At 41.7% G+C, this 26,026-nt stretch overlaps 1 long non-coding RNA gene across 1 annotated transcript in view; it reads left to right on the forward strand.

The window, feature by feature from the left end:
• LOC148118838 (uncharacterized) overlaps positions 1 to 21,925 on the forward strand; it is a 34,657-nt gene extending 12,732 nt beyond the window's left edge. Inside the window, exon 3 of the long non-coding RNA XR_015735789.1 lies at positions 20,261 to 21,925. This is a non-coding gene — a long non-coding RNA (uncharacterized LOC148118838). The remainder of the gene's footprint in view (positions 1 to 20,260) is intronic.
• Positions 21,926 to 26,026: the final 4,101 nt, after the last annotated feature.

Raw genomic sequence — 26,026 nt, forward strand, 5'->3', positions numbered from 1 at the left:
AGGTCGCCCTGCAGTGTTGGCTACCCCCTCCTGCCTGCCATCCTAGCTCCCATCCAGGTACGAATTCATATATTTCTCCCTTCCGCCTGGGGCCATAAAATTTCCCCAGCTCAGCTGCCTTGTAAGCTGGACCTTGGCTGTAGGCGCAGCTCGGCTCGAGGCAGTTCCTGGGTCCTAAAGGCCTCCCTGAGGACAGGTGGTCCAGGTGCCAGCTCAGCCACATTCCTGACCAGCAGGGGCCCTGACTTCTAGCAGAGGGCCTTCTGTGGGGTGAGCTGGCTTCGGGCCCTGGCAGGGTCCCAGCGAGGAGGAGCTTGGGCGTTCCCCAACCCCGTAGACGCCCAGGTCGCCCTGCAGTGCTGGCTACCCCCCTCCCGCCTGCCATCCCGGCTCCCATCCAGCAGGGGCCCTGACTTCTAGCAGAGGACCATCGGTGGGGTGAGTTTGCTTCGGGCCGTGGCAGGGTCCTGGTGAGGAGGAGCTTGGGTGTTCCCCGACCCCATAGACGCCCAAGTCGCCCTGCAGTGCTGGCTACCCCCTCCCGCCTGCCATCCCAGCTCCCATCCAGGTACGAATTCCTATATTTCTCCCTTCCCCCTGGGGCCATAAAATTTCCCCAGCTCAGCTGCCTTGCGAGCTGGGCCTGGGCTGTAGGCGCAGCCCAGCTCGAGGCAGTTCCTGGGTCTTAAAGGCCTCCCTGAGGACAGGTGGACCAGGTGCCAGCTCAGCCACATTCCTGACCAGCAGGGGCCCTGACTTCTAGCAGAGGGCCATCGGAGGGGTGAGTTTGCTTCGGGCCTTGACAGGGTCCTGGTGAGGAAGAGCTTTGGCGTTCCCCGACCCCACAGTCGCCCAGGTCAGCCTGCAGTGCTGGCTACCGCCTCCCGCCTGCCATCCTAGCTCCCATCCAGGTACGAATTCCTATATTTCTCCCTTCCCCCTGGGGCCATAAAATTTTCCCCAGCTCAGCTGCCTTGCAAGCTGAGCCTGCATTGTAAGCGCATCCAGGAAAGAGGGAGTGCCTGTGCTTCAATAGCCTGCCTGAGGAAAGGTGGGCATTCTGTCAGTGAAGTCCCTGCCCAAGAAGGGAACCTGACCCGGTAACAGAAGTTCCAATAGAGAACATTTGAAGTAAGAGATGGGCAGACGCCAAGGCAAGACCTCATCCAACAATCTGAAAAACAACATGAAAACACCAGATCCCAATGACCCTACAACAGAAGGATTTGAACACTCTAACCCAGATGAAGTGGAAAAAAGTGCCATTATGAAAGCAATAGAGTCCCTTAAACAGGATATGAATAACTCCCTTAAGGAACTGGTCGAGAAGTATAACAAAAAGTTTGAAGAAATGAGTATAGAAATGGATGAGAAATATAACAAAAAGTTTGAAGAAATAAGTAAATCCGTGAGTGATACCCTGAGAAACCAAGAAAAAACAATCAAACAAGTAAAGGAAACAGTCCAAGAATTGAAAACTGAAATGGAGGCAATGAAGAAAACACAAAACGAGAACCGGCTGGATATGGAAAACCTAGGTAAACGAGCGGAGACTACAGAATCAAGCATAACCAATAGAATACAAGAGATAGAAGAACGAATCTCAGATTCTGAAGATACCATAGAGAAAATAAATGCTCTGGTCAGAGAAAACGGCAAATCCAACAAATTCTCTTCACAAAACATTCAGGAAATCTGGGACACAATAAAAAAACCAAATCTAAGAATAATAGGGATTGAAGAAGGAGATGAACTGCGGATCAAAGGCCCAGAAAATATATTCAACAAAATTATAGAAGAAAACTTTCCCAACCTAAAGAACGATATTCCTATGAAGGTTCAAGAAGCATACAGAACACTGAATAGATTGGATCAGAAAAAAACATCCCCGCGCCATATAATAATCAAAACACAAAACATAAATATTAAAGAAAAAATTTTAAGAGCTGCAAAGGAAAAAGGTCAAGTAACTTATAAAGGTAAACCTATCAGGCTTACACCGGATTTCTCTATGGAAACCATGAAAGCCAGAAGATCCTGGATAGAGGTACTGCAGAAACTAAGAGACCATGGATGCAAACCCAGACTACTATACCCAGCCAAGCTATTGTTCACTATCAACGGAGAAAACAAAATATTCCAGGATAAAAACAAATTTAAACAATACGTAGCTACTAATCCAGCCTTACAGAGAATATTAGAAGGAAAATCACTACCGAAGGAATCCAACATTCCCAACACGATCTACAATAACTCGAACATCTAACAACCATTCACAAGCACAAATCAAAGAAGAAAAACACATACACTCTACTACTTAAAAAAAAATGACCGGAGTCAACAACCACTGGTCATTAATATCACTTAATATCAATGGACTCAATTCACCTATAAAGAGGCACAGACTTAGAGATTGGATACGAAAACAGGATCCAACATTCTGCTGTTTACAAGAAACACACCTCAACCACAAAGACAGACACTTACTCAGAGTAAAGGGTTGGGAAAAGGTTTTCCAAGCAAATGGACCTAAGAAACAAGCGGGCGTGGCCATTCTAATATCTAACAAAATCGACTTCAAACTAAAATCAATCAGAAGAAATGGAGATGGACATTTCATACTCATAACTGGAACAATTCATCAGGAGGAAGTCTCAATCCTGAATATCTATGCTCCTAATATAAAGGCACCCACATATGTAAAAGAAACTCTTCTAGAACTCAAGGCGGTCATCAAACCACACACACTAATAGTAGGAGACTTCAACACTCCTCTCTCACCAATGGACAGGTCAATCAGACAGAAACCAAACAGAGAATTGAGAGACCTATTGGAGGTATTGAATCAAATGGACTTAACAGACATCTATAGAACACTCCACCCAAATAGGAAAGAATATACCTTTTTCTCTGCAGCTCATGGAACCTTCTCGAAAATTGACCACATACTCGGTAACAAAGCAAACTTCCACAGATACAGAAAAATATTAGTAACTACCTGTGTCTTGTCAGATCACCATGGACTAAAATTAGAATTCAACAACAATGCTCCCCCCAGGAAGCCAACAAACTCATGGAAACTGAACAGTCAACTACTAAATCACCCCTGGGTCAAGGAAGAAATAAAGAAAGAAATTAAACTCTTCCTTGAATTTAATGAAAATAAAGACACAACATACTCAAACCTATGGGACACTATGAAAGCAGTGCTAAGAGGAAAGTTCATAGCACTAAGTGCCCAATTAAAGAAAGCAGAGAAAGCACACATTAGAGACTTAACAGCACACTTGAAAGATCTAGAAAAAAAAGAAGCTGATTCACCCAGGAGGTCTAGAAGACTGGAAATAATCAAACTGAGGGCTGAAATCAACAAAATAGAAACAGGGAAAACAATCCAAAGAATCAATGAATCAAAAAGCTGGTTCTTGGAGAAAATCAACAAGATTGACAAACCCCTATCCAAATTAATCAAACGGCAGAGAGAACATGCAAATTAATAAGATCAGAAATGAAAAGGGGGACATAACCACAGACACAGAGGAAATTCAGAGAATCATTAGATCTTACTATGAAAGTTTATATGCCACAAAGTTGGAAAATGTAAAAGAAATGGACATTTTTTTAGATAAGTACCATATACCAAAGTTTAACCAAGAACAGGTGAACAATCTAAATAGACCTGTTAGTCGTGAAGAATTAGAAGCTGTTATCAAAAATCTCCCTACCAAAAAAAGCCCAGGACCAGATGGTTTCAATGCAGAATTCTACCAGAACTTCCAGGAAGAGCTAATACCTATACTCCTTAACGTATTCCACAATATAGAAACAGAAGAGTCATTGCCTAACTCCTTTTATGAAGCTACAGTTACCCTAATACCAAAACCACACAAAGACACAACCAAGAAAGAGAATTACAGGCCAATCTCACTCATGAACATCGACACGAAAATTCTCAATAAAATACTGGCAAACCGAATCCAAGAGCACATTAGAAAAATTATCCATTATGATCAAGTCGGCTTCATTCCAGAGATGCAGGGCTGGTTCAACATATGCAAATCTATCAATGTAATCCATCATATAAATAAACTGAAAGAAAAAAACCATATGATCATCTCACTAGATGCTGAAAAAGCATTTGACAAAATTCAACACCCATTTATGATAAAGGTTTTGGAGAGACTGGGGATACAAGGATCATACCTAAATATAATAAAAGCAATATACAGCAAGCCGACAGCTAACATCAAACTGAATGGAGAGAAACTCAAAGCCTTTCCACTAAAATCAGGAACACGACAAGACTGTCCACTCTCTCCATACCTCTTCAATATAGTGCTTGAAGTTCTAGCAATAGCAATAAGACAACATAAGGGGATCAAGAGGATTCGTATTGGAAAGGATGAAGTTAAACTTTCGTTATTTGCTGACGTTATGATAGTTTACATAAGTGACCCCAAAAACTCTACCAAAGAACTCCTACAGCTGATAAACACCTTTAGTAACGTGGCAGGATACAAGATCAACTCCAAAAAATCAGTGGCCCTCCTATACACAAAGGATAAAGAAGCAGAGAGAGAAATCAGAGAAGCATCACCTTTCAGGATAGACACAAATAGCATAAAATATCTTGGGGTTACTCTAACCAAGGAAGTGAAAGACCTATTTGACAAAAACTTTAAATCTTTGAAGAAAGAAATTGAGGATGATACCAGAAAATGGAAAGACCTCCCCTGCTCTTGGATTGGGAGAATCAACATAGTAAAAATGGCAATTCTACCAAAAGCAATCTATAGATTCAATGCAATTCCCATCAAAATCCCATCAAACTTCTTCACAGACCTTGAGAGAACAATAATCAAGTTTATATGGAAAAACAAAAAACCCAGGATAGCCAAAACAATCTTATACAATAAAAGAACGTCTGGAGGCATTACCATCCCTGACTTCAAACTCTATTACAGAGCTACAGTATTGAAAACAGCTTGGTATTGGCATAACAACAGAGAAGTCGACCTATGGAATCGAATAGAAGACCCAGATATTAACCCACAAACTTATGAACACCTAATTTTCGACAAGGGAGCTAAAGGTATACAATGGAAGAAGGAAAGCATCTTTAACAAATGGTGCTGCCATAACTGGATGTCAACCTGTAAAAAAATGAAAGTAGATCCATATCTATCACCATGCACAAAACTCAAGTCCAAATGGATTAAAGACATCAACATTAATCCATCCACTTTGAACCTGATAGAAGAGAAAGTGGGAAGTAGTCTACAAGATATAGGCACAGGAGGCCTCTTCCTAAGTAGGACCCCAGCAGTACAGACAATAAGAGAAACAATGAATAAATGGGATCTACTGAAACTGAGAAGCTTCTGTAAAGCAAAGGACACTGTCAGTAGGACAAAAAGGCTACCTTCTGACTGGGAGAAGATCTTCACCAACCCCTCATCAGACAAAGGTCTGATCTCCAAAATATACAAAGAACTCAAGAAACTAGGCACTAAAACTCTAATTAACCCAATTAAAAAATGGTTTACTGAACTGAACAGAGAATTCACAACAGATGAACTTCGAATGGCCAGAAGACACTTAAGGTCATGCTCAACCTCCTTAGCGATCAGGGAAATGCAAATCAAAACCACTTTGAGATACCATCTTACGCCTGTCAAAATAGCTAAACTCAAAAACACCAATGATAGCCTATGCTGGAGAGGATGTGGGGTGAGGGGAACACTCATCCATTGTTGGTGGGAATGCAAACTCGTTCAGCCACTGTGGAAATCAGTGTGACGGTTTCTCAGGAAACTGGGAGTCAACCTCCCTCAGGACCCAGCAATTCCACTCTTGGGAATATACCCTAAAGTTTCCCTAACATACTACAAAAGCATTTGTTCTACTATGTTCATAGCAGCACTATTTGTAATAGCCAGAACCTGGAAACAGCCTAGGTGCCCCTCAATAGAAGAATGGTTAAAAAAGGTGTGGAACATATACACATTAGAGTTTTACTCAGCGGTAAAAAACAATGACATCTTGAATTTTGCATGCAAATGGATGGAAATAGAAAACGCTTTACTGAGTGAGGTAAGCCAGACCCAAAAAGAGGAACACGGTATGTATTCACTCATAAGTGGATTCTAACCATAATTAAAGGTCTTTGAGCCTATTATTTGTGATCCTAGAGAAGCTAAATAAAAAGATGAACCTGATGAAGATTATTTAGCTATCCACCAGGAGGTAGGAAATAGACAAGAGTCCCAGGTAACCTCGGGTGCATGGGGGGGGGTGGGAGGGTTGATGGAAGGGGAGAGTGTTAGAGAGAAGGGAGTAGGGGAGGAATGGGGAAAGCTCGGTGGCCTGGGATGGGGGGGGAGGGAGGAAGGATGAATATGGGATCAGGGAAGAATATATTTCAACTAAGGGAGTCATTTTAGGGTTTACAGGAGACTTGATTATATATGGGATCCCAGGTCCAAGGAGAGATCCCCCAGATTGTTCTCTGGACAGAGGAGAGGGTGCCTGATCTGGCCGTGGCCCATAACCATACTGATGTATATTTTGATTATCACCATAGATCCTTCATCTGGCGAAAGACGGCGATACAGTCGGAGACCCACATTGGAGCACCGGACTGAGCCCCCCGAGGTCCAAATGAGGAGCAGAAGGAGGAAGAACATGAAAAACGAAATCAGTACTGCGAGGGATGCTATCACCCACTGATACAAGGGAACGGATCTAATGAGAGTTTACCAAGGCCAGTTGGACTGGGACTGAACGAGGAGGTGATCTAACCAGATTCTCGGAATTTGGCCGGATTCTCTGACTGTGGCTGGCCCGAAGTCTTTCTGAAAAGCCATTGACTATGATACTGGGACCTGTTTCCTCTGCATATACTGGATTTTGGGGATCCAGTCTGTTTGGATACTCACCTTCCTGGACCTGGAGGGAGGGGGAAGGAACTGGAACTTCCCACAGGGCAGGAAACCCTGACTGCCCTAAGGGACGAAGAGGGAGGAGGAGAGGGAGTGGGGGGAGTGGGAGGGTGTTGGGAAGAGGGGCGGAAATGGAAACTTTTATAATTTAATAAATTTACTTAAAAAAAAACATCCAGGAAATATGAGACACCATGTAAAGACCAAACCTAAGAATAATAGCAATAGAAGAAGGAAAAGAACTCCAGCTCAAAGGCACAGAAAATATATTCAACAAAATCATAGAAGGAAACTTTTCCAACCTAAAGAAAGATATCCCTATGAAAGTACAAGAAGCTTACAGAAACCAAATAGACTGGACCGAAAAAAGTCTTCTCACCATATAATAATTAAAACACTAATCCTACAGAATAAAGAAAGAATATTACAAGCTGCAAAGGAAAAAGGCCAAGTAACACATAAAGGCAGACCTATCAGAATTACACCTGACTTCTCAATGGAAACCCTGAAAGCAAGAAGGTCCTGGACAGATGGTACCACGGGTACCAGCCCAGACTACTATGCCTAACAAAGATTTCAATTACTAGATGGACAAAACAAGATATTCCATGGCAAAATCAGATTTAAACAATACCTGTCCATAAAACCATCCTTGCAGAAATTACTAAAAGGGACACTCCAACCTAAGGAAGTTAGCTGTACCCATGAAAACACATGCAACAGATAACCTCACACCAGCAAACCGCAAAGAAGGGCAACAGACAAACACTACCACCAAAATAACAGGAATTAATAATCACTGGTAATCAATAACTCTTAATACCAATGGACTCAATTCACCTATGAAAAGACACAGGCTAATAGAATGGATATTAAGGATAAAAACAGGATCCATCCTTCTCCTGCATACAAGAAACACATCTCAACCTCAAAGACAGACTTTACTTCAGAGTAAAGGGTTGGGAAAAGGTTTACAAATCAAATGGACCAAAGGAAAAAACAGGTGTAGCTAACCTAACATCTAAGAAAATAGACTTCAAACTTAAACCAATAAAAAAAGAGATGGAGAAGAACACTTGTACTCATCACAGAAAAAATCCATCAAGATGAAGTCTCAATCCTGAATATTTATGCCCCAAATACAAGAGCAGCCACTTATGTAAAAGAAACATTACTAAAGCTTAAATCACACAATAAACCCCACATACTAATAGTGGGAGACTTCAACAGTCTACTCTCGTCCTTGGACAGGTCTGCCAGACAGAAACTTAACAGAGAAGTTAGAGAACTAACAGATGTCATGACTCAAATGAACTTAACAGACATCTATAGAACATTCCACCCAAACACAAAAGGATGTATCTTCTCTCAGCACCTCATGGAACCTTCTCTAAAATTGACTACCTTCTCAATAACAAAGCAAACCTCAACAGATACAAAATATCGGAATAACCTCTCGTTTCTTATTGAATCACCATAGCTTAAAGTTAGAATTCAACAACATTAATTGCAGAAAGCCTACAAACTCATTTGAACAGTGCTCAATTGTCTCATGCTTGGGTCAAGGAAGAAATAAAAGAATTTAAAGACTTCCCAGAATTCAGTGAAGATGAATGCACAACATATTCATCCCTATGGGACACTACAAAAGCAGTGCTAAAAGGAGAAAGTTTATAGCACTAAGTGCTTACATAAAGAAAGTGGGGGAAATCTCACTCTAGCACGCACACCTGAAAGCTCTAGAATAAAAAGAAACAGACTCATTCAGAAGGAGTAGACAACAGGAAACAATCAAATTGAGGGCTGAACTCAATAAAATAGAAACAAAAAATACAAAGAATCAATGAACAAAGAGCTGATTCCTGAGAAAATCAACAAGATAGACAAACCCTTATCCAAACAAATCAAAAGGCAGAGAGAAAACATTCAAATTAACAAAATCAGAAATGAAAAGATGGACATAACAACAGACACTGAGAAAATTTAGAGAATCATTAGGTCACACTTTGAAAACCTGTACTCCACAAAATTAGAAAATATAAAAGAAATGGACAATTTTTTGGATAGGTACTACATACCAAAATTAAATTAAGATCAGGTGAACAAATTAACTAGGCCTATAACACCTAAGGTAATTGAAGCATTCATCAAAAGTCTTCCAACAACAACAAAAAAGCCCAGGATCCAATGGTTTCCATGCAGAATTATACCAGAACTTTAAAGAAGAGTTACTACCTGTACTCGTCAAATTGTTCCACACAATAGAAACAGAAGGAACATTGACAAACTTTTTTATGAGACTACAGTTACCCTGATACCCAAATCACACAAAGACACAACTAAGAAAGAGCATTACAGGTCAATTTCCTTCATGAACATTAATGAAAAAATATTCAGTAAAATACTGGCAAACAGAACCCAAGACCACATCAAAAACATCATTCATCATGATCAAGTTGGCTTCATCCCAGAGATGCAGGAATGATTCAACATATAAAAGTCTATCAATGTAATCCACCATATAAAAAAACTAAAAAAAAAGACAAATAATCATCACTTAGATGCTGAAAAAGCCTTTGGCAAAATCTAACAACCCTTCATGATAAAGGTTATGGAGAGATCAGAGATACAAGGAACATATCTAAACATAATAAAAGCAATATAGATCAAGCTAACAATCAACACCAAATTAAATGGAGGGAAACTCAAATCGAGTTCACTAAAATCAGGAGCAAGACAAGGTTGTCTATTCTCTCCATATCTACTCAACATAGTACTCAAATTTCTAGCTAGAGCAATAAGACAACAAAAGGAGATTAAGGAAATATAAATTGGAAAGGAAGAAGTCAAACATTCTCTATTTGCAGATGATATGATAGTATACATAAGTGACCCCCCAAATTCTATGAGGGAACACCTATAGCTGATAAACACCTTCAATAATGTGACAGGATACAAGATCAACTAAAAAAAAATCAGTAGTCCTCCAATATACAAATGATAAAGGTGCTGGGAGAGAAATCAGAGACACATCACCATTTACAATAGCCATAAATAATATAAAATAACTTGGTGTAACACAAATTAAAGAAGTGAAATTGGGAGCGTGTGGGATCTACATGAAAGGGTGAAGGAGAGGAGGAAGAGAGAAGGGGAGGGAGTAGGTGAACATGAGAAAACATGATGCTTGAGATGGGGGAAAAACAGAGAGGGAGAGCAAGAAAAGAGATACTTCAATCGTGGAGTCATTATGGGGCTAGCAAGAAACCTTGCACTAGGAAAAGTCCCAGAAATCCATAAAGATGACTCCAGCTAAGACCTAAGCAATAGTGCAGAGGGTGCCTGAACTGACCTTCCCCTGCAATTAGCTTGAGACTACCTTAATTGTCATCATAGAACCTTCATCCAGCAACTGGTAGAAGCAAATGTAGAGATCCAGAGTGAAGCACTGGGCTGAGCTCCCAAAGTCCAGTCGAAGAGAGGGAGGAGTGATAATAGAGCAAAGGGGTCAAGAATATAATGGGGAGCCCCCACTACTGCGGGCCCTTTGTCTCCCGGGTCCTGGGAAGACCAGCTAGCCCTTTTGCACTGCTGAGGAGCTCTTTCCAGAGAGGTGAGTGGGTGCTCGCCTGGGCAGCCTGCCTGTCCGGGAAGAGAGCACAGCCCCTCCCCCCTCAGCTTCTGTGGCAGGGTCTTCGGTGTTCCACGGGACCCCTCCCTCCCCCCACTGCTGCAGGCCCTTTGTCTCCCGGGTCCTGGGAAGACCAGCTAGCCCTGTTGCACTGCTGAGGAGCTCTTCCCAGAGAGTGCTGAGGAGCTCTATCCAGAAAGTGCTGAGGAGTTTCATCCAGAGTGGAGGAGATGGGCAGGCGCCAATGCAAGAATTCCTCCAACAACCTGAAAGGCAACATGACATCTCCAGAATTCAGGGAGCTTGAAACTAGAAGAATTGAACATCCTATTCCAGAAGAAATAGAAGAAATCGACTCTAAGCGGATCTTTATGAAAATAATAGAGGAACTTAAACAGGAGGTGAAAATCTGCCGTAAAGAAATGGAAGATAAGTATAACAAAAAGATTGAGGAAATGAGTAAAGACATGGAAGAGAAATATACCAAAAAGTTTGAAGAAATGAGTAAATCCGTAAATGAAATTCTGGGAAACCAAGAAAAAACAATCAAACAGGTAATAGAAACAGTTCAAGATTTGAAAACTGAAATGGAGTCAATGAAGAAATCACAAACCGAGGGCCGGCTGGCTATGGAAAATCTAGGTAAACGAACAGAGACTTCAGAAACAAGCATAACCAACAGAATACAAGAGATAGAAGAAAGAATCTCAGACTCTGAGGACACCATAGAGAAATTAAACGCTCTGACCAAAGAAAACAGCAAATCCAACAAATTCTCATCACAAAACATTCAGGAACTGTGGGACACAATAAAAAAACCAAGTCTAAGAATAATAGGAGTAGAAGAAGGAGAAGAATTGCATTTCAAAGGTCCAGAAAATATATTCAACAAAATTATAGAAGAAAACTTTCCAATCCTAAAGAACGATATTACTATGAAGGTTCAAGAAGCATAGAGAACACCGAATAGACTGGATCAGAAAAAAACATCCCCTCGCCATATAATAATCAAAACACAAAGCATTCAGACTAAAGAAAGGATATTGAGAGCTGCAAAAGAAAAAGGTCAAGTAACTTATAAAGATCCTTCATCTGGCAATAGATGGAGATAGAGACGGGGACCCACGTTGGAACACTGGACTTAACTCCCTAGGTCCAACCGAGAAGCAGAAGGAAGAAGAACGTGAGCAGGGAGGGCAAGATCAGAGGGAACCTTCATCCAGCGATGGATGGCGATGCAGACGGAGACCCACATTGGAGCACCGGACTGAGCCCCCCAAGGTCCAGAGGAGGAGCAGAAGGAGGAAGAACATGAAAAAGGAAATCAGAACCGCAAGGGGAGCGATCACCCACTGATACAAGGCGACTGATCTAATGAGAGTTCACCAAGGCCAGTTGACTGGGACTGAAGGAGCGCTTGATCCAACCAGACTCTCTGGAGGAGGCTGGATTCTCTGAATGTGGCTGGCCCGAAGTCTTTCTAAAAAGCCATTGACAATGACTCTGGGACTTGTTTCCTCTGCATATTCTGGATTTTTGGGATCCAGTCTGATTGGATACTCACCTTCCTGGTCCTGGAGGGAGCGGGGAGGAACTTGAACTACCCACAGGGCAGGAAACCCTGACTGCTCTTAGGGATGGAGAGGGAAGAGGAGAGGGAGTGGGGGGAGTGGGAGGGTGTTGGGAGGAGGAGCGAAAATGGAAACTTTTATATTTTAATAAACTTAAAAAAATTAAAAATATTTATTTTTTTCCAGAAATCAATTAAACTGAAAAAAAGAGTATAATGGGGATAGCTTAACTCAGCTAATGGGAACTCACTGACTTCAGACTCTCAGTGGGAGAACCAACATAGGACTAAGCTAAGCCCTCTGAATGTGGGTGACAGTTGAATGGCTGGGACAACCTGTGTAGCCATTGCCAGTGGGATTTATCCCTACTGCTTGAACTGGCTTTTTGGAGTCCATTCTCTTTGGAGGGATACCCAACACAGTCTTTATATAGTGGGGAGGACCTTGGTCCTTCCTGAAATTGATGTGCTGGACTTCGTTGACTCCACATGGGCAGGATGTGGGGTAGAGTGCAGGGGAAGGTAGAGGGAGCAGGAGCAGGGGATGGAGTGGTAACTGGAATGGGTATATAAAATTTCAATTAAATAATAATAGTAATAAATATATAAAAATTAAATGATAGGATAAATATGTAGATTGCTGAATTTACTTTTAAACTATAAAAGTACCCATTAGTCTTAAATATTTTACTTTGGTATGGACTTTTGTAATAAGGTTATTTTATTTATAAGGTATATATTTTCTATTTTTGTTTAAGGTATTGTACCTATGCAGTTCACTTAACTATGTAATGTAAATTTCTACTCCTTGAAAGCTATTATTATAAACTATTTAAGATAATTAAGAAATGCAGGTTAGTAGTCTTGTAAAGCAATCAAACTTATAGTCATGTTAGGTATGTTTTCAAGGTCAAACATATAGTTTAGATAGATGGTCTCCAAACATGTCAGAGATCTACAGAATATGGCATTTAAGATGTTTACTAACAGAAGGCTTTCCATGACAGTGAGACAAGTCTGCTCCTGGCAGCACCAATTTACTTCAAAAAAGGATGAGGAGTATCAAAGAACCTCCACATGGAGTTTGCATTCCATGTGGCAAAGTTAGCCACTGGGTAAGAATGTTCCTTTGCCTCATCTGCTGACAGTATGCAGTCCAAATTGGACAGGCAGAAAAATGAAAGAAAGTAACTGCTGACCTTTGCCAAAATAAGGTAGGAAATTCTTTAAAATTACTGCTTTACAGAAAAGTCTGTAAGATATTCTAGGCCTGAAGACTGAAGATGGATGCCCCACCATTGTGTATGAACCTTAGGTGACTGTCCAGGCAACCAGTTGTCTTTGTCATTTCTATTGTTTTAGAAGTTGTGTGCTCTGCACTTCCTGTTTACTAAGGTAATATTATATTCTTCTCTGGTTTTTGATGGGGTTGAAAACTAGATAATTATAGTTACATTTTTCCTTGTTACCAAATTCAGAAAAGAAACTATATAAGAGATGTAAAGTTTATAAGGTTGACAAACATAAAAGCTTAAAATGTTTATTTAAAAAATGTCTTAAGGTCTACAAAGATGTGTTTGGGATGGTAATACAAGTTATGGTAGAACATTGTTTAGGTATAAACCTTTTGACTCACCAGGATGAGATAGATAATACAGTACTTTCTCCAAATTTGACAAATATAAGATGACTGAACATTGTGAATGTAATTCTTTTTTTTTTGCCGTTAGACTTGTTTATTCAAGTATCCGAAAACACTCTTTCCACTTCCTCCCCTCCTCCCAATACCCTCCCGCTCCCCCACTCCCCCCACTCCCTCTCCTCCTCCCTCACCATTCCCCAGAGCAGTCAGGGTTTCCTGCCCTGTGGGAAATCCAAGTTCCTCCCCCTTCCCTCCAGGTCCAGGAAGGTGAGCATCCAGACAGGCCAGGATCCCAAAAAGCCAGTCCATGCAGACGAAACAAGATCCAGTGCCATTGTCAATGGCTTCTTAGTCTTCATTTGGACCTTGGGGTCTCAGTCAGCCCCCATGTCAACCACATTCAGAGAGTCCGGTTTGATCTCATGCTCTTTCAGTCCCAGTCCAGCTGGCCTTGGTGAGCTCTCATTCGAAGATCAGACCCCTTGTATCAGTGGGTGAACGCACCCTTCGCGGTCCTGACTTCCAGTGCTCCAATGTGGGTCTCCGTTTCTATCTCCATCCATCGTCAGATGAAGGCCCCCTCTGATTTTGCTTTCCTTGTTCACGATCTCCCTCCCTCTGCTTCTCATTTGGGCGTAGGGAGTTAAGTCCAGTGTTTCAATATGTGTCTCTGTCTCTATCTCCATCCATCGCCATATGAAGGTTCTGTGGTGATGCGCAAAATATTCATCAGTATGGTTATGGTCCAAGACCAGATCAGGCACCCTCTCCTCTGCTGCCCAGAGTACAATCTGGGGACCTCTCCTTGGGCCTGGGAACCCCTCCAGAATCAAGTCTCTTGCATACCCTAAAATGGCTCCCTTAGTTGAGATATAAACTTCCCTGCTCCCATAACCATCCTTCCTCCCTCCCCCCTGCAATTCCCCCAATCCATCCCCGATCCTCCCCCTCTCCCTTCTCCCTAACCGTCTCCCCGTACTTCCACCCTCCCTCCCCCCCCCCCCCCCCCCCCCCCCCCGCCGTGCACCCAAGTTTGCCTGGCAATCTTGCCTACTTCTAATATCCAGGAGGATAACTATATGATTTTCTTCAGGTTCACCTTCTTATTCAGCTTCTCTAGGATCACAAATTATAGACTCAAAGATCTTTAACTATGACTAGAAACCACTTATAAGTGAGTACATACCATATTCCTCTTTGTGGGTCTGGCTTATCTCACTCAGTAAAGCGTTTTCTATTTCCATCCGTTTACATGCAAAATTCAAGATGTCATTGTTTTTTACCGCTGAGTAAAACTCTAATGTGTATATGTTCCACACCTTTTTTAACCATTCTTCTATTGAGGGGCACCTAGGTTGTTTCCAGGTTCTGGCTATTACAAATAATGCAGCTATGAACATAGTTGAACAAATACTTTTGTAGTATGATAGGGCATCTCTTGGGTATATTTCCAAGAGTGGAATAGCTGGGTCCTGAGGGAGGTTGACTCCCAGTTTCCTGAGAAACCGCCACACTGATTTCCACAGTGGCTGTACAAGTTTGCATTCCCACCAACAATGATGAGTGTTCCCCTCACTCCACATCCTCTCCAGCATAGGCTATCATTGGTGTTTTTGAGTTTAGCTATTCTGACAGGTGTAAGATGGTATCTCAAAGTGGTTTTGATTTGCATTTCCCTGATCACTAAGGAGGTTGAGCATGTCCTTAAGTGTCTTCTGGCCATTCGAAGTTCATCTGTTGTGAATTCTCTGTTCAGTTCAGTACCCCATTTTTTAATTGGGTTAATTAGAGTTTTAGTGCCTAGTTTCTTGAGTTCTTTGTATATTTTGGAGATCAGACCTTTGTCTGATGAGGGGTTGGTGAAGATCTTTTCCCAGTCCGAAGGTAGCCTTTTTGTCTTACTGACAGTGTCCTTTGCTTTACAGAAGCTTCTCAGTTTCAGTAGGTCCCATTTATTCATTGTTTCTCTTATTGTCTGTGCTACTGGGGTTCTACTTAGGAAGTGGCCTCCTGTGCCTATATCTTGTAGACTACTTCCCACTTTCTCTTCTATCAGGTTCAAAGTGGACAGATTAATGTTGATGTCTTTAATCCATTTGGACTTGAGTTTTGTGCATGGTGATAGATATGGATCTACTTTCATTCTTCTACAGGTTGACATCCAGTTATGGCAGCACCATTTGTTAAAGATGCTTTCCTTCTTCCATTGTATACCTTTAGCTCCCTTGTCGAAGATTAGGTGTTCATAGGTTTGTGGATTAATATCCGGGTCTTCTATTCGATTCCATAGGTCGACTTCTCTGTTGTTATGCCAATACCAAGCTGTTTTCAATACTGTAGCTCTGTAATAGAGTTTGAAGTCAAGGATGGTAATGCCTCCAGACGTTCTTTTATTGTATAAGATTGTTTTGGCTATCCTGGGTTTTTTGTTTTTCCATATAAACTTGATTATTGTTCTCTCAAGGTCTGTGAAGAAGTTTGATGGGATTTTGATGGGAATTGCGTTGAATCTATAGATTGCTTCTGGTAGAATTGCCATTTTTACTATGTTGATTCTCCCAATCCAAGAACAGGGGAGGTCTTTCCATTTTCTGGTATCATCCTCAATTTCTTTCTTCAAAGACTTAAAGTTCTTATCAAATAGGTCTTTCACTTCCTTGGTTAGAGTAACCCCAAGACATTTTATGCTATTTGTGGCTATCGTGAAAGGTGATGTTTCTCTGATTTCTCTCTCTGCTTCTTTATCCTTTGTGTATAGGAGGGCAACTGATTTTTTGGAGTTGATCTTGTATCCTGCCACATTACTAAAGGTGTTTATCAGCTGTAGGAGTTCTTTGGTAGAGTTTTTGGGGTCGCTTATGTACACTATCATATCGTCTGCAAATAACGAAAGTTTAACTTCATCCTTTCCAATTCGAATCCCCTTGATCCCCTTATGTTGTCTTATTGCTATTGCTAGAACTTCAAGCACTATATTGAAGAGGTATGGAGAGAGTGGACAGACTTGTCGTGTTCCTGATTTTAGTGGAATGGCTTTGAGTTTCTCTCCGTTCAATTTGATGTTAGCTGTCGGCTTGCTATATATTGCTTTTATTATATTTAGGTGTGATCCTTGTATACCCAATCTCTCCAACACCTTTATCATAAATGGGTGTTGAATTTTGTCAAATGCTTTTTCAGCATCCAATGAAATGATCATATGGTTTTTTTCTTTCAGTTTATTTATATGATGGATTACATTGATAGATTTGCGTATGTTGAACCAGCCCTGCATCTCTGGGATGAAGCCTACTTGATCATAATGGATAATTTTTCTAATGTGTACTTGGATTCGGTTTGCCAGTATTTTATTGAGAATTTTCGCGTCGATGTTCATGAGTGAGATTGGCCTGTAATTCTCTTTCTTGGTTGTGTCTTTGTGTGGTTTTGGTATCAGGGTAACTGTAGCTTCATAAAAGGAGTTAGGCAATGACTCTTCTGTTTCTATATTGTGGAATACATTAAGGAGTATAGGTATTAGCTCTTCCTGGAAGTTCTGGTAGAATTCTGCATTGAAACCATCTGGTCCTGGGCTTTTTTTGGTAGAGAGAGATTTTTGATAACAGCTTCTAATTCTTCACGACTAACAGGTCTATTTAGATTGTTCACCTGTTCTTGGTTCAACTTTGGTATATGGTACTTATCTAAAAAAAGGTCCATTTCTTTTACGTTTTCCAACTTTGTGGCATATAAACTTTCATAAGTTTTTGATGATTCTCTGAATTTCCTCTGTGTCTGTGGTTATGTCCCCCTTTTCATTTCTGATCTTATTAATTTGCATGTTCTCTCTCTGCCATTTGATTAGTTTGGATAGGGGTTTGTCGATCTTGTTGATTTTCTCCAAGAACCAGCTTTTTGTTTCATTGATTCTTTGGATTGTTTTCTGTGTTTCTATTTTGTTGATTTCAGCCCTCAGTTTGATTATTTCCAGTCTTCTACTCCTCCTGGGTGAATCAGCTTCTTTTTTTTCTAGTGCTTTCAAGTGTGCTGTTAAGTCTCTAATGTGTGCTTTCTCCATTTTCTTTAATTGGGCACTTAGTGCTATGAACTTTTCTCTTAGCACTGCTTTCATAGTGTCCCATAGGTTTGAGTATGCTGTGTCTTTATTTTCATTAAATTCAAGGAAGACTTTAATTTCTTTCTTTATTTCTTCCTTGACTCAGGGGTGATTTAATAGTTGACAGTTCAACTTCCATGAGTTTGTTGGCTTCCTGGGGGTAGCATTGTTATTGAATTCTAACTTTAATCCATGGTGATCTGACAAGACACAGGTGGTTACTAATATTTTTTTGTATCTGTGGAAGTTTGCTTTGTTACCAAGTATGTGGTCAATTTTTGAGAAGGTTCTATGGGCAGCAGAGAAGAAGGTATATTCTTTCCTATTTGGGTGGAATGTTCTATAGATATCTGTTAAGTCCATTTGATTAAATACCTCCAATAATTCTTTTATTTCTCTGTTGGGTTTCTGTCTGATTGATCTGTCCATTGGTGAGAGAGGTGTGTTGAAGTCTCCTACTATTAGTGTGTGTGGTTTGGTGACTGACTTGAGTTCTAGAAGTGTTTCTTTTACATAAATGGGTGTCTTTATATTGGGGGGGGGGGTTTCTGTCTGATTGATCTGTCCATTGGTGAGAGAGGTGTGTTGAAGTCTCCTATTATTAGTTTGTGTGGTTTGGTGACTGCCTTGAGTTCTAGAAGTGTTTCTTTTACATAAATGGGTGCCTTTATATTAGGGGCATAGATATTCAGGATTGAGACTTTCTCCTGATGAATTGTTCCAGTTATGAGTATGAAATGTCCATCTCTAGGGGGGAGGAACTTGAACTTCCCACAGGGCAGGAAACCCTGACTGCCCTAAGGGACAAAGAGGGAGGAGGAGAGGGAGTGGAGGGAGTGGGAGGGTACTGGGAAGAGGGGAGTAAATGGAAACTTTTATAATTTAATAAAATTTACTTTCAAAAAAAATAAAAGAAAAAAAAAGAAATGTCCATCTCTATCTCTTCTGATAGATTTTAGTTTGAAGTCAATTTTGTTAGATATTAGAATGACCCCACCTGCTTGTTTCTTAGGTCCGTTTGCTTGGAAAACCTTTTCCCAGCCCTTTACTCTTTTAGATGTCTGTCTTTGTGGTTGAGGTGTGTTTCTTGTAAACAGCAGAATTTTGCATCCTGTTTTCATATCCAATCTCTAAGTCTGTGCCATTTTTTAGGTGAATTGAATCCATTGATATTAAGTGATATTAATGACCAGTGGTTGTTGACTCCGGTTATTTTTTTGGGGGGGGTAGTGGAGTGTATGTTTTTCCCTTCTTTGAGTTCTGCTTGTGAAGGGTCGCTAGATGCCTGAGTTATTGTAGGCGGTGTTAGGAATGTTGGATTCCTTGGGTTGTGATTTGCCTTCTAATACTTTCTGTAAGGCTGGATTTGTAGCTACGTATTGTTTAAATTTGTTTTTATCCTGGAATATTTTGTTTTCTCCGTTGATAGTGAATGATAGCTTGGCTGGGTAAAGTAGTCTGGACTTGCATCCATGGTCTCTTAGTTTCTGCAGCACCTCTATCCAGGACCTTCTGGCTTTCATGGTTTCCATAGAGAAGTCTGGTGTAAGTCTGATAGGTTTACCTTTATAAGTTACTTCATTTTTTTCCTTTGCAGCTCTTAATATTCTCTCTTTAATCTGAATGTTTTGTGTTTTGATTATTATATGGTGAGGGGATTTTTTTTTTGATCCAGCCTATTCAGTGTTCTGTATGCTTCTTGAACCTTCATAGGGATATCGTTCTTTAGGTTGGGGAAGTTTTCTTCTATAATTTTGTTGAATATATTTTCTGGAATTTTGATCTGCAATTCTTCTCCTTCTTCTACCCTTATTATTCTTAGATTTGGTTTTTTTATTGTGTCCCACAGTTCCTGGATGTTTTGTGATGAGAATTTGTTGGATTTGCTGTTTTCTTTGGTCAGAGCGTTTAATTTCTCTATGGTGTCCTCAGAGTCTGAGATTCTTTCTTCTATCTCTTGTATTCTGTTGGTTATGCTTGTTTCTGAAGTCTCTGTTCGCTTACCTAGATTTTCCATAGCCAGACAGCCCTTGGCTTGTGATTTCTTCATTGACTCCATTTCAGTTTTCAAATCTTGAACTGTTTCTATTACCTGTTTGATTGTTTTTTCTTGGTTTCCCAGAATTTCATTTACGGATTTACTCATTTCTTCAAACCTTTTGGTATATTTCTCTTTCGTTTCTTTACTCATTTCCTTAATCTTTTTGTTATACTTATCTTCCATTTCTTTACAGCAGATTTTCACCTCCTGTTTAAGTTCCTCTATTATTTTCATAAAGATCCACTTAGAGTCGATTTCTTCTCTTTCTTCTGGAGTAGGATGTTCAATTTTTCTAGTTTCGTAATCCCTGGATTCTGGAGATGTCATGTTGCCTTTCAGGTTGTTGGAGGAATTCTTGCATTGGTGCCTGCCCATCTCCTCTCTGGATGAAACGCCTCAGCACTCCATGGATAGAGCTCCTCAGCACTCTCTGGATAGAACTCCTCAGCACTGCAGAAGGGATAGCTGGTATTTCCAGGACCCAGGAGACAAAAGGGCGACAGCAGTGGGGGCAGGGAGGGGTTCCATGGAACACAGAAGACCCTGCCACAGAAGCTGAGGGGGGAGGGGCTGTGCTCTCTTCTGGGACAGAGCGCCCAGGCGAGCACCCACTCACCTCTCTGGATAGAACTTCTCAGCACTGCACCAGGGCTAGCTGGTGTTTCCAGGACCCAGGAGACAAAAGGGCAGCAGCAGTGGGGGCAGGGAGGGGTCCCGTGGAACACAGAAGACCCAGCCGCAGAAGCTGAGGCGGGAGGGGCTGTCGTGAATGTAATTCTTAACTGATAATTGTTATTGTTGTATACTGTTTTACTACGTTAGAGTTAAAACTTTTCCTTTTTATTTAGATAAAGGGAGGGGGAAATGTTGTTGGATATTTGTACACTGTGTGAAATGTATGGTTGTGATTGGTGTAATAAAGGTCTGAATGGGCAATGGCTAGGCAGGAAAGGATGGGCAGGATTTCTGACAGAGAGAAGTGAGGAAGGGAGAGGGATGGAGCTGGGCACTTGGGAGATGTCAATGGGAAGCAGAGCAGGTCAGACATGGGGGATGGAGGAAAGGTAACAAAGCCATGTGAGAGACTGTAGATCAACAGAAACAGATTAAGTTATAAGAGCTAGTGAGAAAAAAGACTAAGCTAAAACCAAGCTTTTATAATTAATCAATCTGTGCTGTTATTTGAAGACTGATGGTTTCAATGAGAAAGCTTACTATATCCAATTGCACCAGGAATTGGTTCATATTGGGCAAACTCACAGTGTACAATCAAGTTAGGAGTCACTTCCTCGCAGCTTACACAAGCTAAAAATATCTGTTTGTACAAGCCTAGCACAATGAATTTATCCTCTACACATAACATTCACCTTCACAAAGGCAGTCCTGTCATCTGGTTATTCAGGGATATAAAGATCAATGTGGGGATTTGAACTACTTTTCTCTGTTTGTAAGCAAATCCCTCTGAGGTGTAATTAGAATGAAGAGAAGGAAGCTTGATAAGAATAAAATGACACCTGGGGTAATATAAGAAATTCAAACCTTTTACAGAAAAAAGTACCTTTTCCCCTTCCAATAAAACACTGGTGTAAATGTACTAGAATAGTTTGTTAAGTAATGTATGTTAAGTAATGTAATGTGATTACATTGCAGTGTGAGCAACAAACAATATGTGTCTTGACACCTTTGCTAGGACTGTGACTGGTGCAGGAGAATTGTCTGTATTCTATCAATCATATTTTAAATAAACGCTGATTGGCCAGGCAGGAAGTATAGGTGGGAAAACCAGACAGGAAGTAGAGGTGGAACAAAGAGAACAGGAATATTCTGGGAAGCAGGAAGCTCTTCCTCCATTCCTGCCCAGATCACAGAGAAGTAAGATGTAACCTGCCCCGCTGGAAAAGGTACTGAGCCACAGGGCTAACATAGATGAGAATAATGGGTTAGTATAAGCTATAAGGGTTAACAAGAAGCCTGAGCTAATGGGCCAATCAGTTTATAATCTTATGGAGTCCTGTGTGTGATTTTCTTTGGGGTATGCTGACTGTAGGGTGCCAGGCGGGACAGATACACCAACAAGCTGGCCCCCCATGTTACATGTGACCAAGGCAGTGACTATCTTTTTCTCAATGAGTCCTATTGACAATGTTGAGATTTTATTTACTCTCTCATGGTAATGGACTGGTCCCTGGTGAGTTGGTACTTGTTGTGTAACAGTTTCCTCCAAGATTGAAACATTTTACTCTGAGGAAAGCTCCTCAGGCCGGAAAGCAAACAACCCAAGAGAACCCAAAAAGTCCTTGAAACTGACCAGATTTGGTAGGCTCCCTCCTGCCATAGTAAGCAATAAAAGCCAAGAGTCCCTCTCTGGTGGAAGGGAGTGAGCAGCAAGGAAGACTCTCAGAAGAGCCAATCTCAGACCAGCTGCCTGGAAGAATCTGTTGGACTCTAGTGTCCAAACCGAGAAGGAGTTGCCCCCAGAGACCACCTCTGGAATGGGAGAATTGTCTGTATTCTGTCAATCATGTTTTAAATAAACGCTGATTGGCCAGGCAGGAGGTGTAGGTGGGAAAACCAGACAGGAAGTGGAAATGATGCAAGGAGAGCAAGAGAATTCTGGGAGGAGGAAGCTGATTCCTTCCACTCCTGCCCAGATCACCGAAGCAGCAGGATGTGAGCTGCCCCACTGAAAAAGGTACTGAGCCACATGGCTAACATAGATCAGAAAAATGGGCTAATCAAGATGTGAGAGTTAGCCAGTAAGAAGCCTGACCTAATGGGCCAATCAGCTTTATAACTTATAGAAATTTCCTGTGTGATTTTTCTCTGGGACTAAACCACTGGGGGGCAGGGCGGGAAAGAAGCCCCAACAAGCAGGCACAGAAAACACAAACAAGCAGGCTCTGACCCCCTCATGTTACACACCTCATATACCACAGCCGATGCAAAAGCATGAGGATTTTAATAATTCTGTCATGACAAGGTCCCTCAGCATACGTGTATGGGTAATTGTTCAGGAACTGAGTATGTGCATGTGTAGCTGTTAGGTCCTTGGTTCCCAGCGGGGAAGGGAAGCACTAAGGCATGAAGGCTGAAAGCGTTCAGAAATGACTTCAGAACTGTCTTAAAGTCTTACATTCCCTCCTCTTATTTGGTCATATATCTCAATCTTGAGATATTAGTAAATTTGGGGGACTAATTGGATCTGTATATAGAAATTAACAAACCAGTGTTGTAAGCCCATCATAGATCAATAGAGGACATCAGGTCTTGTCGTCCTAGGACTTAGAAGAGTTAGGTTTGTCCCCAATTACAGGACATCTAAGAACTGATATGGTTGAAACTACCAGATGAGGCTATTTCCTCATAATAGGGAGGTCCTGCTGACAGGCATAGCCAGCAAAATTGTGTCAAGCTGGGGTCAGTACTATTTAGCAAAGAAAAGGCTCCCATTATCAGACTAAACAGTTGCTGGCCTGTATTAGAGGTTGCCAGAAGTGAAGCAGGGGTTGCAGAAGGGTTCTTAGGACTAGGAATGGGGCCCAGGGTCCTGGCAAAGGGGGCTGCCTCAGCAGGGGCTAGCTGGCCCTGGTCAGGCATTACCGGGTTGGACTCTAGTACTATGGTCATGGGAGGTGTTACAAAAACTTGCAGGGTGAACAGAATCCCCATGTCTTTCATATAACCGTAAACCCCAAGTATTGTCTGTTAACCATTTAGTTCTTTTTCCTGGTGTGATATAGGTGAAAGAGAGTAAGTCTTTTTTGCTAACCCCCAACCAGGAGACATTGACATTGGTTTTACATCCCCAGACAGCATAACAAAATACTTTAGGCCCCTCATACTACAGAGTTTGCTTTTTCCCCCAGACAAATATCTCATTTAGAATATTTGCATGCAGAACAAGAGTTTCCGGGGGGTTGTTTAGTATCCTGTCAAGAGTCTTTTGCTAAAGCACATAGATCAAAAGTTAGCTGGGGGGACCACGTATTCAGGGGATGAACTCCAGTGGCTAGCCTTAAGGCTTGCCCAGTCTCAAAGTTAGTCAGGGTCCAGGTTAAGTCCTGAGGTATAAACATCAGGGCAAAGATCAGCAAGCCTGGCAGAATCAGGCCTTCTTGAGAGGATTTTGGGTACGCTGAAGCGTTCATTTGGAAGATCCTGGGTTGTCCTGTGGAGGTGCAGGCTTGACGTAAGATGTGTGGATCCAGGCTGCAATGCCATCCACTTTGAGGGTAGTCATCCCAAGTGGGCTGATGGATAACCAGAACAGATTCTATAAGCCCGGTCATGGTCTGAGGGTCCCAAGAAAAGGAAGTAAAGATTAGAGGCAGGAAAAAAGCAGTATTGTAATTGGCCTGCTACTGAGCAAAGGGGAAATGCTTTGGAGGTCATTCTCTCCCTAGCAGATGTCCCTCCCCTGTCCCAGCATAGACTCTGAGTGCTGAAGTTTTCAGGGCTAGGGCCCGACCAGTGTGGCTCCTCAGGAACGAAGTGTTTCCTCCAGGGGAGGAGGAGGGAGAAATCTACCATGCTTGGCTGGATATCAGGAAGAACTGGAGGTGCCAGGATTCTGGGTTTCTTTCGCTCCTGTACAGAGAAGAGAGAAGACAAAAGGCTTGGAGAGGGGCAGCCACCACATTGCCTTCTCCAGCGGCAAGCTGGAATCAGGGGAACTGATAATGGCCAGGGGGCCGATGACAGGTTCTGAATTCCTATAGGTGAATTTTAACAAAGACAAACTGACATACAAAAACAAAAATACAAAGAGACAGACATAAACTCAAAACCAGAAGCTGGCGCTCTCATCACCACTCTGGTGCAGAACTGAAAATACATAAGAACAAAAAGACAGACATAGACTCAAAATCAGAAGCCGTGTGGTAGCAGATCCAAAAATACAGATGGAGGATCACGCCCTTCTGGAGACTAGGGTGCTGCCCCTCTCTCCCATAAATGCCCGTGAAACATTTTTCAGGGCTAGGGCAAGGGATCTCAGGACACGTCTTCCTCCTCCCTTAGCCCCATTTCAAAACAGACCCTGTGCAAGTAAAATTCTCAAATTACTTATTCACAATTATACAGAAACAGAAACATAATATACAAACAGACAGACTCAAAAAATGAGCTCGTTTCTTTATACCTCCAACTAGGTCTAGAGTGTGTCTGAGAGCGACTTGATTCCCGGTCAGGAAACCAAATGTTGGACTCTAGTGTCCAAACCGAGAAGGAGTTGCCCCCAGAGACCACCTCATATACCACAGCTGATGCAAAAGCATGAGGATTTTAATAATTCTGTCATGACAGGGTCCCTCAGCATTCGGGAAGCTGAGAGACCTCAAATAGCTGGTACAGTCTACTTTTAAAGGAGAAGGCCCCATAGAAACAAGAGGGGTTGTTCCTTGACCATTATTATCAATAATTGGCTGGAGAGCTATTGTCAGATCAGATGAGGTAAGAGGTCATTTTTGACCCCGTTTCCCAGGGGACTGAATCAAAACATACATGTATGGGTAATTGTTCAGGAACTGAGTATGTGCATGTGTAGCTGTTAGGTCCTTGGTTCCTGGCAGGGAAGGGAAGCACTAAGGCATGAAGGCTGAGAGGGTTCAGAAATGGCTTCAGAAATGTCTTAAAGTCTTACAAATCAGACACCAGACAGCTACTTGAAGGATGTTTAGACCAACTGCGTCACTTGTGAAGGACACTCTGCAGCCTGTTCATTTGCCTGTAGGCTGTGCAGTGTTTCCAGGGTCCCAGCTTTTGTGAGCTGTCACCCATGCTGAGGGTGGGTTATAATGACGCACCTGTCTTTGAGTCATTTTTGCTCTTGTAAGCAATACCTCACCCATATTCCTGTAAGTAACCACAATAAAACTCATTGGCTCACTGAGTTGGACTTTGGTGGTATCTCTACTTTGGTGTGTCCTGGGTTCCCTATCTGAGGAGAGTAGACATATGCTTCATTTCCCTATGAAAAGTTTTGTCACACAACAGTACCTCCTTGTTGTTGGGGATTCTGCCTTGCTCAGTTCCTGCAATCGTTAAGTCCTAAAGAAATTACACAGAGGTCTATATTAGTTATAAACTGATTGACCCATTAGCTCA

The sequence above is a fragment of the Myodes glareolus genome, chromosome 20, assembly GCF_982192425.1.
Source record: "Myodes glareolus chromosome 20, mMyoGla1.1, whole genome shotgun sequence".
NCBI lineage: Eukaryota > Metazoa > Chordata > Mammalia > Rodentia > Cricetidae > Myodes > Myodes glareolus.